A 12,911-nucleotide genomic window follows, 5' to 3' on the forward strand; every position below is an offset into this window, starting at 1 on the left:
GTTTTTTCTTTTTTTTTTTTTTTTTTGACCTCGCGGTCACACTGAGTGATTTTTTGACAAAATGTTTTGTTGCTAAATCACGAGGACTGGAAATTAATCCATCATGAGAGCGATGGGGGTGCATCTTGATCCTGAGAACAGCAGTAAAGGAAGCTGTTTAGGGAGTACAGGAATTCTGGGATGAGTAACACAGGCACAAAATATTTGGTACTTCAGCTCTACAAATATACGTGCCAATTCAAGTATGTATGTGCATAAATTTAAGGATATGAAGAGTGTCAGTGCCATCAGTGCGATATGTGTTACTCTTGCTGCAATGCTGTTCCACGGTAGGACCAGGAGGACACTACCGCTTGAGAAAAGGCTGGTTTTCATACTATCTATTTTCATACATACATTTTATCATCGTGCGTTTCTCAGTAATTACCCTTTCCCACGAGCAACCCAGGAGGACGTTGCATGGGATTGCAAACAGGAGACGGCTCCCAACATCTTGTAAAGACCCCTTTTTGGGTGGGAGATGGGAGAGTAGCGCTGGCGAAGGTAAAGGGCTTTGTTGGCAGGCTGGCAAAGTGGTTGTGAGTGCTTATCAGGAGTGCTGGGAAAAGGCAGGCTGCATCAGCGAGACTTCCCAGAATGGATGCGGCCTCAGAGAAGTTAATGAAAATGGTGGTTTTCTTGAAAAGCTTGGACAAAAACCAGTCTGTATTGCTCCCAGATACATCCTGATTATTCAACCCCCAAAGTGAAACTATTTACGTATTTAAGTTTGTTTAAATTGAAGTTTGGATTTGTTTTTTCCTGGTTTGATTTTTCCTAATTAATTTTTAGGGGAAAAAAATTCTTTAAAAAAGATCCAAACCAAGAGTTTTAGTGCTTTTAGTCAGATCAATGCTAATTAGTCTTAAGCAGCCAAAAAAAAGTGAATTAAGGTACTAGTTCTGGTTGAAGGTGTGCCTTAGCAGAGTCTGCGCGCCACCGTGAAAATGAGTTCTAATTTCTAGTTTGTAATTTCCCCTGCATTTGTTTTTCTCTCTCCGCAACCCTACAAAGTACCCTACCCCCAAACTTACACAACTGCCATCTCTTCCTTCCCTGACCCCGAAGATAATAATGATTCTCTTTTGATCCATCCTTCTGCTCAATCAACCCTTTGCAGCAGCTCAGAGCTCTGACATGAGCCCATACATGAAAGAAGGCTGCAAATGAATCAGAAAGCAGAACGCGGCTGTCGGGGGGGCTTTCTCGCTTACCGACAACCTCTGCAAGCTGCGTCACCTTCCCCTCCTTCGCCTGGGCTCCCTCCTTCTGTTGTGAAGGCAGAATACGTTGCTGGAGCCAGACAAAAGAAATAATGTTATTTAATTAGAGCTAAAGATTTCAAAACTAATTTAGTCCCAGGGCGCACGGGCGTACGTCAGAGCTGCTGCAAAGCGTTGATTGAGCGGAGAGATGTTTTTACGGATCAAAAGGAAATCGTTATTATCTTTGGGGTTATGGAATGTGTTGAATAGATGGTAGTTAATGTTTATGTGAATATACATGGTAGTTGCTAATTGGTACATTTACCTAAGATGTTCAGCAACTTACATTTGCAGCGTGTTTTCCTTTTAAGAAAATTAAAGTTATAGCGCATTCAACTTAAGCCCGATCGATAAGAAAATGGGGCTTTGCAACCTGCTGGTAGCACATCTTTCACGTCAGATGTATTTTTGCAGATGTTCTGGGGAAATTTAAGGCTGGTTGGGGAGGTACGAGCGGTAATCCACACCCTCGGAAAGGGACTGGAAGGTCGTTAGCGGTCAGCAGATCGCACTTCGATACCTTTGCGGTAGGATGGCGTGTCCTGCTGCACCGGCAGCGAAGGCAGATGTTGCTGCGGGTGGTCTGCGGTCTGCATTTTAGCCAGCCCAATGGAGGGGAATAGAAATGGCCCATTAAGAGTAGATGCCTCCAACACCCCCTGTGTTAAGAGCTAGTGCTGGCTCCTGACAGCCGGTTACAGCGTGCAGTGCGTCAAGCTAAACTTACTGTCCCGTAGGGAGGCAAAGTGCGTGTTTGTACAGAAAAATGGAGAGACGTTTTCAGTGGTTACAGATGTGTAATGCCACCAGCTGTGCAGACATTCCTCCTCTTTGGATCTGGTGCGTGCCGACTCTGCGAGCTTGCTTTAGTCGTGAGCTAAGCGGCCATCTCGGGGGGGGAGGGAGGTGGGCCATGGATCTCCCAGATTTCATCTCAGTGGGTTAGGAAGGGATGTGACAGGCTACCTGTGCCGCCTCATTTGGAGAAGTCGCTTGTGGGGCATTCCTTTTAGCTTTTTATTGCCATCAGAGGTGATTTGTAAATCCAGGAGGGATTACTTGTATAAATTAGTTGTAAAAGTCCTTTGCTCGAAACCCAGCCTGACTCAGGCATCCCACTGCCCGCGCTCCCGGGAAGCCCGGGCTGCCTTCTCGGTGCCTCTGGAGAGGGAAGCTGGGTTCTCTCAGTCATGACCAGGAGGGAGACTTCAAACAGGAGGATATTGCTCACACCTCCAGCATCCTGGCAGGTAGGAGGGGATGGAGACCTCCCATCCTGGAGGCTTTCTGATTCATCTTTGACGTTCAACCAAAGTCTAAATCGTCCCAGTCTGCCCAGCTTCACCTGAGGCTGCAGACATCGCCTAGGCAGGAGAGGATCCCTAAGCCATCCCCAAATCTGTGTGCAAAACTTGCAGCTCTCGAGGAAACGATTTGTCACAGCCGGGGCAGAGCTGGGAGGCTCTCGTGGCTGGGAGCCCGAAGTATGCCGCTGGGTTTGCCAACAACTCGAGCGGCTCATCAGCCAGCCAGGGATGTTGAAGGCAGTTCTAGGGAACCCCATCCCCCTCTATCACACCCTAGCCTTGTCTCTGGAAAACACCTTGCCTGTATTTTTTTGCATGGGTTGGTGCTGCCTTGTCCGTTCTTGCCAGCTTTTCCACTTCCTTGGTATCACGAAATCCCCTAATGCCTCCCAATTCAGTTTCCAACAGCTGTCATTCATGTCTGACAACAGCTTTACGGGGCTGATGCCTCCTACTTCCCTGCTCAGATGCAGAGCACCTGCATTAATATTTTAATTAAATATTTAAGGTTTTGTCACATTGTTTTCAAATCTACATGGTTAAATGTAGTGGAACAGATCATTCCGTAGCCTTGGAAGTCCAAACACTCAAACAGATGAGCCTATTAGTGTCATCAGCGTCAGGAGAAGTCTTTTATTTGTAGAGTCTCAGGGACAAATACCGCTCAGGAACCTGGCTAACCCATCCCAAAGTTGAAGGACCCCCCTTCTCCAGGTATCCTTCACCTTCCCTCCTACCATTGCCCAAATTGTCCAGGGAAGGAGCTGCTGCTCTCTCTCCTAGGGATGTCTGTCCAGCGAGGAAGGCAACGGCTGATAAAAGCTGATGAGATAGGATTTGGGACATGCAGAGGCATGCATGTTTTCTGCAAGCAAAGGATGTCAGGGCAGCAGTTTGGCAGGGGAACCCAAGCCAGGCAGACTCTGGGAAGTCACTGGAGGGCTATTTGCTACCTGGTACACCTTTAATGGCAGGGCTTCTTAATTTATGATCTATTTAACTAAGCTGGGGTATTAAATAAAGAAAGAGCCTGATTAGGACTTGAAGAAATTTAAAAATAAAATCAGACAGCAATCGGGTGAAATTGCAAAGCAAACACTTTGGCTGTAACCACTGGAGAGTTCCTCCGGTCTTCCATCAAAGCTCGGAGCAGGGAGGGCAAATACAAGAGATTATATAGCCAACAGATGTGTGTTGTTAAAATATGCATCTGCCAGCCGTGTAGTTTAAGGAGCCAGAGGGCTAGCTCGTGGATCCTTCTGCACTCGGGGGACCGTGAATGAATTCGAGGCCCCGCCAGCCGAGCTGGGATTTGCAGACACGTTAATTAGTGTTGAGTTCCCAGATCTCGAAGGCAGCCAAGTGAGGAGAAACTTTGAAGAGAGCATTGGCTTCCCCGGGAGGCAGTAGAGGGGAGGGGAAGAGGGGAGCCCCGGCTCGCCGTGCCAATCTGGCAGCGGTGTTGCAAAGCCTCAGCCCATGACGGTCAGGGGTAGGCAGGACCCGCAGCGCCAGGAGAGTGGTCAAGCAAAGCAGACGGACGGCGAGGCGTTGGGGAAGCTGGATGGTAGCGTGGTTGCTCTTCTTCACTGGCGTCTTGGCAGGAGCATCCCAAGCCTGTCCTGGTCTGTGGTCCTCAAAAGGCAGGGAAAGGGTCGTGGAATCATGAAAACTGATGAAGAGCCGATCATGGTGGGACAAGCCATCCTTCACTACACACCGCAGGCTCTGTCTTCCGTGGTGTTAAACAGTTTCTCGTGAGCATCGTGCAGGTGCCAAAGGGTTTGGCCAGGGGAGGGCTGGAAGGGGCCCCAGCACGAGATGTGATGCCTTCAGCCCTGCCTTGTACCACGGGCTGTCCCAGCAAGCTCCTGTATGCCACTAGCTCTGCAGCTCGGTGCAGGGAAAGGGTTGGTCCCAGAGAGATGCTGGTGGGAACTTGGTGACAACCAGGACAGGGGGACCATGGGGGTGTGAGGAGGGAGGCAGAGGAGCTACTTCCAGAGACTTAAGGTGAATAATTGATAGGCAATTAACTTGTACATTCACCTTTTATAGTCTAATTCCCTGTCTCCTCCCCCTCCATGGCCTCTTCTAATATTAACTCTGCCTTCATGTGTGTCCCATTAGAAATAAAGCTTTCTTAAATCAACATTAATTATTTAATGCTACAGATTAACTTAATTTGAAGTGAGAGCTCCTGTCTTTTAAGCTGGCACAAGCCAGGGACAGGAGAAGAGGAGGGTCACCTAGGTGTCAAGTGCATTCACGTTCAGTCACGACCCTTTTCCTCTTTTTGTTTTATTTTTTATTTTATTCCAATCCTCTTTCTAGCCGAGTCTTTCCAGTCCTTCCCTGCAGAGCAGAGTAAGCTATTTCCATTACCAAAATGATCGCTGGCAGCTTGAGACATCTGCGTTTCCCAGCTTTCCTGCTCTTTAACAGAGTTTGATCAGAAAATAAAGAGTCTATGGCCTGGGAAAGGCCATTTTTCAATATTTGTTTGTAATGCTGAGCTGCAATGAGAAAACGTGGACTAGGTGATGTTTCAAATCCAGAAACAGTTCAGCTTGGAACCATCTCAAGTATTTTTCCATACATTTTAACAGAATTCAATTCCCTGAATGCAAAATTCAGCCTGAAGCAGCATGTAGAGTCAGGATGTCAATTCAGAACAAAAAAAAGAAGTGATGAAAATGTGATCATTTTCTTCCAGACAGTCTCTTCTTGAAAAAGTTTGGGTCTTCACAAAGCTGCATTTTCTGCTGGGAATATTTGCAGTGGCAAAATAGCAGCCGGGTCTACTGAGAATGAAACAGAAACATCAAACAATCGAGCACAAATCCCAAATAACCTAAATATTTGATGTCATGTCTGAGCAGCTTAAGTTGACAGCGCTCTAAGCCGGCTCCTTTTGATAGCAGAGGGTGGACGGGTTTCCTTGCTAGCATCCCTGCGTGGCTCCTGGGGTGGGAAGGTATCTCCGTGGGCTTGACCATACCCAACCAGGCAAACGCAGGGTCTCGGCGGTGCTTGGTGCCGTACAAATTCAGGGTGAAAGGCAACCTCTGCCTCATGCAGTCTGTAGCTGGAAAAACAGATCAAAGAGAGGTACCGTATGCTAAAAACTCAGCTCTAGAGATGGGTCTTCCCAAGCTGGGTTTCACCTGGGCGTTGGGAAGTGTTCTTCTTCTCCCATTTCGGAGGGGTTTGCACCCTGCCTGTCTGGAGGAGGAGGAGGGCAAGGCAGCATCCGCATGAGCTCTGCCCTCCTTACTTTGAAGGAGACAAGCAAAATTGATTCAATTACATCCCCATTAAGCACATCTTAGCGGGCTGCGTGGTGCTAGGGTGAAAAGCTGTATGGGACATGTCCACCGGCCTCAGGCTCTGCCAACCTCGTTGCTGTAGAATAACACAAATACGGGGAGAGGAAAGCTAAGAAAGGGGTTTGTTTCACATTACAGATATACCCGCCGTTCTGCTGCTTTTGCTGTGCCGTAGTAGGGCTGCTAAGGTAGCGAGCGTGCCCAGTCGCCGTGAAAATGTGAAAAGCCCCTTCCCTAAGGATCCCGGAGGGAGTTTTCCAGTAGTCACGGGGAAACCTGGAGCTTTTGCAAAGACAGCCCAGTTTGCACACTGCTTGTGACAGCACCCTGACGGGCATAAAGCCTGTCCCAGTCCAATAAGCACAGTTAACACACCACTGCGTGACCAGGAAATTTAAAAATACATATATTCATTGAATGCATTAAAAATGATAAATATATTCCTTCCCAACAGGACAGGGCTGTACCTGAGCAGTGGCTGCTGTTTTAATTGCACAGAGTGAAGTTCATCTGGGCCAGGCCAGCACTAAGCAGATGCTGCCTCCGCTCCCTCAAACCCAGGTCCGGTGTTATCGGCTCACACCATTTTATGAATAGTCTTGCAAAATTCGTGTTTTCTTAAAGCCCTGGGCCCCGGGGTTAGGTGATACCATTAAAGTCATCTTGTTCTGCACGTAAATTAATGGCTAGCCTTTGGCGCCGCAGAGCCAGGCTTGAATACCGAAGGAAGATTTGTGTGCCTGGAAGCCCATCTGTTTTCTTTGAACTGTATCACTTGGTCTACCAGCAGATACCACCTCTACCATCAAACTTCACCTTGCTCATATCCTCAGAGCCGCAACAGCATTCCTACCTGAATGCTGAAGACTGAAGGAGCACGGAGTAAATAGGAAGAGACATGGTTAGAAATGATTAATGTTAGGATTCTTGCGCCAATCTGTGATTTCTTGTCTTGATGCGGGGAGGGCCTGACCCGTGTTTTTATCGAACAGGAAGCCTTTGGCTTCTCTATGCAGAGTCTGCCGGTCTGTACCGGGCTGATGGACGCAAAGCACATAGAGCTGATAAAAAGCCTTCCTGATTCTCTGTCATCCCTTCAGATGCAGTGGTGGCTGCATCCCTTTACCCTCTTCCCGGCCCCTCTTGCTGGCTCTGCCCACCTCCCTGCCCCTCGCACAGGAGCGGTGAGCAATTACTCCTGGCTATGATAACCGTGAAGTTGCCGTGAAATGATTGGGGGGGGGGTGTGCTTGCTGTGTGTCAAAATCCCTCTGTCCTGCTCTGCTCTTCACTTGTACTGCTGCGTCTGCGCTGCCTCCTGCTCTGGGCACAAACCTCTCTGCATCTCACCCCCAAATCCTCCCCAGTTTGCATCAGACATCTGGGAGCCAGTGCTCCCTCTGCATCACGCGAGCCTTTCCCCTTGGCATCATTTACTGCATCAAATGGCTCCTGCTCCATGCAGTGCCTGTGGACAGGGGAGATTATTCTGCTTTATGCCCTTTTGGATCGCTGACACCTTGCATTCTGCATCACACAAAGAAACCCCGCGCACGTGCAAATCTGTCTTTGCTTTGCATGCCTACACGCGTTTCTCCCGCTTGCCAATCAAGACAAAACTCCCCCATCTGTGTCCTACACGTGCTCCTCAGTATCTGCATTATACGTGCACGCAGCAGCTCCTTTTTTGCCTCTCACGTATGCACGCGTGGATGCGATATAGATTGCAGCGCTATGCGTTCGGGCTGCACTTGGTGGCTGCTCAGCCAGGGGATCCGTCACCGCTGGGAACTTGGTGGGTTGTTAGTGATCTGACAAAAGTATTGACTCCCTCTCCCCTTGTCAGCTGGCGGAGAAGAATGAGGCCCTCGAAGCGTGACATCACCTGAGCGACAGCCCCCGCTTTCTTATCGATCCCCCCTCATGAAAAATGAACCTGAGGCTCGGCAGGGACAGGGCCAGCCACGAAAGCAGAGAAAACGCTTCGGGAGAGGATGCATAAAGTGGCTGTTGAGGTGTTCCTGCTGGAGGATGCCTACCCACCCTGGACCTCTGCTTGTGGCCAGCCTGGAGGGATGTGTTTCCTTGGGTCCGAGAGCTTTGCCAGCCCTATCCTGGGTTGCTTTTTGCATGTCTTGCATTTGCCCCCCCCCTCCTTTAAGTGTTGTCCAGCCTTGCTCCTGCTCGGCCTGTTTCTGAGCTCCTCTGCCAGCCATGATAAAATTCAGGCTTCCTAGCACAGCTCCCAGCTGCGACCGGCATCTTCCCCAGGTCATGGTGGAGAAAGGGTTGGTGAACCCTGTGATGAATCTCTCTTCTTGTTACAAATCCATTGCAATGCTATCTCTTCCTGGCACTTCTGAGCGGCGTTTGCTTTTGATGCGCCTGTCAGCGTGTCTGACGGATGTCAGCTTCCCATCTGATGGTAGGACGGGGATGGCTTTGGGGCTGTGGCATTCCTTTTAGCTCAACTTGGGCATCAAAACTGGATAGCCGCATCTTAATGACTGACCTGTGGGTGTCCTTTGTAATTGATAGGCAAATAACCTCCCCTGCCCCAGGTTATTCATCTCATGCTAAGGTAGAGGTGGGACAAATGGCTCTCTGGAAGGGGCTATTACTCTTTTTTTGACGTTAAAAGGTGCCCGGTGTGCTCAGATTAGCAGTTGACCGTGCAGACATCTCAAGTTTGTTTGAGATGACAGCAACCACCCTGCTGCTTCCCAAGAGCCTGCCTTGGGCCGGTGCTTCCTCACTGAGGTGCGCAAAGAGTTTTGGATGCGGTCCCTGCCCAGGCTGGCGTTAGAAGCTGCTGTGAGATGAGTAGTTTGATAATTCACTAGTAGGTGGCTTGGTTTGCAGTACTGGGCGATGATGTGGGTGCTGAGCTACAGCGGGGTTTAGGAGGCAGTACCCCAGACACTGCAGAAAACGCACAGTACCTAAAGGGATCGCTTTAGGTGATAAATCACAAACAAGGGACCGCTTTAGGTGGCAAAGAGAGGTGGACGAGCATGGACGTGGCATTGGATGACCCATCCAGGACCCCTCTCTCCATCCTCCTCCCTGCTCCTGGGAATTAGGCTGAGGGTTTCCCCCCGGGGAGCAGGCATGAAGCCGCGCTATCGGGTTCCTCTAAGGTGTTCAACTCTGACCTCTGCAGAGAGAGACAAGGGATTCATGGCAAATTAGAGATTTAACACCTATGATGAATCTCCATTACAGCATGAAATGAGAAAGGAAAATGTAGCTAAATGGAAGATCTCCCCTGGGCAGCAAGAGACTGCAACTCATGAGAGGCTGGGGAAAATGGGGGGGGGGAAGGAAAAAAATCGGGAACTAGGAAAAACCTTGTTCCTTTAAATATTGCAAAACTTTTATAAGCCACTGCTTGCAGGTTAGTAGGGACATGGATTAAAGGCCAGGGCTCAGACCTATGACACATCAGAGGTTTCCAACTCCATCCCTTCCGCTTGTCATGATGAGCAGAAATGAAATATCGTTGGGTGCGGGTCCCTCGGGTGCTCGGGACTGCCGGTCCCCAGCACCTGGGACCAAGACCTGCCCTTTATCACGTCACTGAGTGTAGCCTGGCCCTGCTGCACCAGTCACCTCCCTTTAGGAAACGCCAATGGAGCGTCCTTCCCTGGCAAGTGCACTGATGCCTTTCAGCTTAGACTCGGCTCCTGACTCCCAGACACGTGGCTCCGGGGGTCCCCACCGCTGTAGCATCCACCCCTTGCTGCCCACCGCTTCAGTGGCTGCTTCCATGGGGTTAATCCCTCTCCCGGGGCATCAGTGCAGCCAGCTCTCCGGCAGCAGCAATGACCCAAGAAGCGATTGATATTTCCGAGGCTCCTGTTGAGCTGGGTGTGGGAAGCAGAAACTGGAGTGGAAGCATCACACTGGGTGTAATGCAGCTGGAGAAGAATTCCCACGGGGAGGAGCTGTCAGTAGCTGGCAGCCGGCTGGGTTTGCTGAAGGTGCAGGAAGGAAGACGGGCTTTAACGACAGAATATGGGCTTCACACTGGTGGGAAAACCAGGGAAGGGGTACCCAGCCTGCTGCCTGCTCGGCTTGTCCTCCCGGCTGTATGGGTGGAAAGGGAATCCGGTGATTTATGGCCTGGATGGAAACATACGGGTCCCGGGCTCATTTCTGTGCTGCCAAAGCCTCCATGCGTGACCTTGAGCGAGTCCTTCAGGCTCAGATCCCTCCTTTAAAGAAAGGAAAAATGGACAGGGATGAAGCAGAAACAGGAGACTTTGGGTTATAAGCATGATCTGCCTTGTAGCCTGTGTTCATTGCAGTTACGGCTGCGATGTGGATAACATCCAAGAGGTTTTCTGCGGTCAGTTATTTCTGGGGTTGGGCAGCAGCCGAGCAGAAATGCTGCAGAGTCATAGTTTTGGAGACAAGTGTCTATATTCTCCTTCGAGTCATAAATCATGTAGGACCTGAACTCTCCTCCCTGCGACCCAGTGGCACACAAGGGATCCTCTCACTGTCCTTAACTCACGGCGATGCAGCAGGGATGAACGCCGGACAGCCTGAGATGGGTTCGGATAATCCGGGGAGCATCCGCGTTCCCGAGGTGGCTGGTTCTTATTCAGGTTGTTGCTAGGGAAGTCTGCAGAGATTTCTCCTAGTGGGTGAGAAGTGACTTTTGAATCGGAGGCAGCATGAAAAATTGCAAGGAGAAAATAAAGTCTTTCATGATATCACTTTTAATTAACAAAGACAAAAATCACACCTCTCACGTTTGGTTCACCAGCAAAAGCCCAGATACCAGCTGCCCCGTTATGTATTTGATTCCAACTGGTAGGTTTAAAAGATGCAGAAGGTATTTAATGATAATGATTTACATTTATATAGTGCCTTGTATCCACTGGGATCACAAAGTGCTTTATATATCTATGGATAAAAATATACTGGATAACAAGCATCTCTCCGTCTATCACCAAATCATAGCTACTTCCCCAGCGAGGCGGCAAACCGTTCAGGAAAGAGTTGCTGCGTTTCCAGAGCCACACTCTCCCCTCGCTGCTGTGGCACTTGGGGTGCTGTACGGTAATTTTGTAATAAAACCAGGTGATAAAAACACTTTAAAAACAACAATGTCATAAAAAGGAGAACCCTCACTGTCATAAAACTGCATGCAGCAGACCAGGAGGGGAAACTTGAAAGGGAGAAAGTTACAAATAGGGACTGTCGCTGTCATGGAAATCAACTCTGGAGGAGAGATGTTTTACAGCTGCTCTGGGTTAGAAGGTGAAGAGCTAGGGGAAACCTGAAAGGGAGAAAGTCCCTACAAATAGGGACTGTCACTGTCATGGAAATCAACTCTGGAGGAGAGATGTTTTACAGCTGCTCTGGGTTAGAAGGTGAAGAGCTTGGCCAGCAGCAGCGGCATCTCCAAAGGGCAGGTACCATCAGAGCTGGTGGGTAGAGAGGGACCTCCCGAGCTTAGTTTGGAGGCGGCAATGCAGGGAAAAATCCCAACACCTGAGGCTTGGAAGACGCTTCTGCCTTCACGCCCTGCTTCGTCCTGCTGTGCAGCAGGGTCTCCCGTGGGTTGGGCGCAATCCAGCCGCCTTCCTCCTCCAGGTCCCTGAGCGAGCGAGTGAGCGAGCTCTGCCGGCGGCACTGTGCTTTGCCGGCTGAACGCCCGTGTCTCTCCTAGGAGGCATCGAGCCTCGCTAGCTCAACATCCACCCCCTGAAAGGAGCCACTCGATTGAGACCCTTCAGTGGCAGCGTCTCGCTCAGCTGGGTCTGGGAGGCTGTGGAAAGGGGAGGGGAGGAAGGAAGGGAGAGAGAAATTGAGGCTCTTGGAGATATTCATTCAAAATTCATAGGCGCAAAATTGCAGTCTGCATGGGTTTGTTTCCTTTTGGAAATTACAGGAAACTACAGGCACCAACAACTGTTATTCAAATAGCCACTTTAGATGATTAGGATGGCAGGAGGCTGTACTTACACATGCAGACCCAATATAATCAGACGCGAGGCAGGGTGGGAAGGCCAGGCCAGGCAAAGGGAAGCTGAAGGAGCTTATAAGCATAAGCAGGCAGCAGGGCAGCTCTGCGGGAAGAGGCACGGGGCCGAATCCAGCCCCGCCGCTGTGGTGTGAAGCAGGAGCATCCTATTAGCTTCCCCTGGGTTGGAGAGCTGGCAAGTTTGGGATGAAAAGGGAGAGCATAGAGCTGGGTGGCAATTCCTGCAGGAGGTTTCTCATCCCTCGTGAGCCAGCAGGCTGCAGGCAGGTGGTGCACGGGTACAAGCACCCGTCCCTCTTGCCTGCAAGGAAGGGCTCTCCTCTCCTCCTCTCCCCTGCACACGCATCATGGCCCAGAAACGCACGCTCCTCATCCCCTACCCTCTTGCCTTCTTGCACAAGCATGCGTGATCACTCCCCAGCCTGTTATAAATCAAGAAAGAGGGAAAGTTTTCACCCGCCCTGAATTTATTAAAACAAAAGAAAAAAAAGCCACACACACGCACAAAACCCTGAGCAAATATTGTTTTGAGGATTGGCCTGAGGGTCAGCAACAAAATGCAGGCAGAATATCTGAGCCGCTGAAGGGGTGGAAATCGTATAATAAAAATAGACTCTGCAGTACCAGTGGAGAGAAGGAGAGACTCCCAGCTTTTTATCCGGAGAGAAGTTTCTTTTACTTTTAAAATGTTTCTCTGGGGTACCAGTGGTGTCGTGCAGTGCAGAGAGGCCAAGAGCATCTCATCGTCTTCCTCACCGCTCACAGCAGTGTATCCTGCTCGGGCAAACCCTCTCTCCATGACGCTGAGCCTCCACACCCGCTCCTTCCTGTGGATGGACAGCTTCCAGCAACCTGCCGCATCTTCGCGAGTCGCTCAAGGTGTTTGTAAATGTTTGCACACAGGCGAGCATCCCATCTGCGGGTGTGTTGGGCACGCGTTGGCAGCCGCGAACACGTGGCTTGGCCAGGGTTT

At 50.0% G+C, this 12,911-nt stretch overlaps 1 protein-coding gene across 1 annotated transcript in view; it reads left to right on the top strand.

The window, feature by feature from the left end:
* The window catches only part of KIRREL3 (kin of IRRE like 3 (Drosophila)), a 147,275-nt gene that overhangs the window by 47,610 nt on the left and 86,754 nt on the right, over positions 1-12,911 (top strand). The gene's annotated exons all lie outside the window — the stretch shown is intronic.

This window comes from Aptenodytes forsteri, unplaced genomic scaffold (genome assembly GCF_000699145.1).
Source record: "Aptenodytes forsteri isolate BGI_AS27 unplaced genomic scaffold, ASM69914v1 Scaffold126, whole genome shotgun sequence".
In the NCBI taxonomy this organism is placed as follows: domain Eukaryota; kingdom Metazoa; phylum Chordata; class Aves; order Sphenisciformes; family Spheniscidae; genus Aptenodytes; species Aptenodytes forsteri.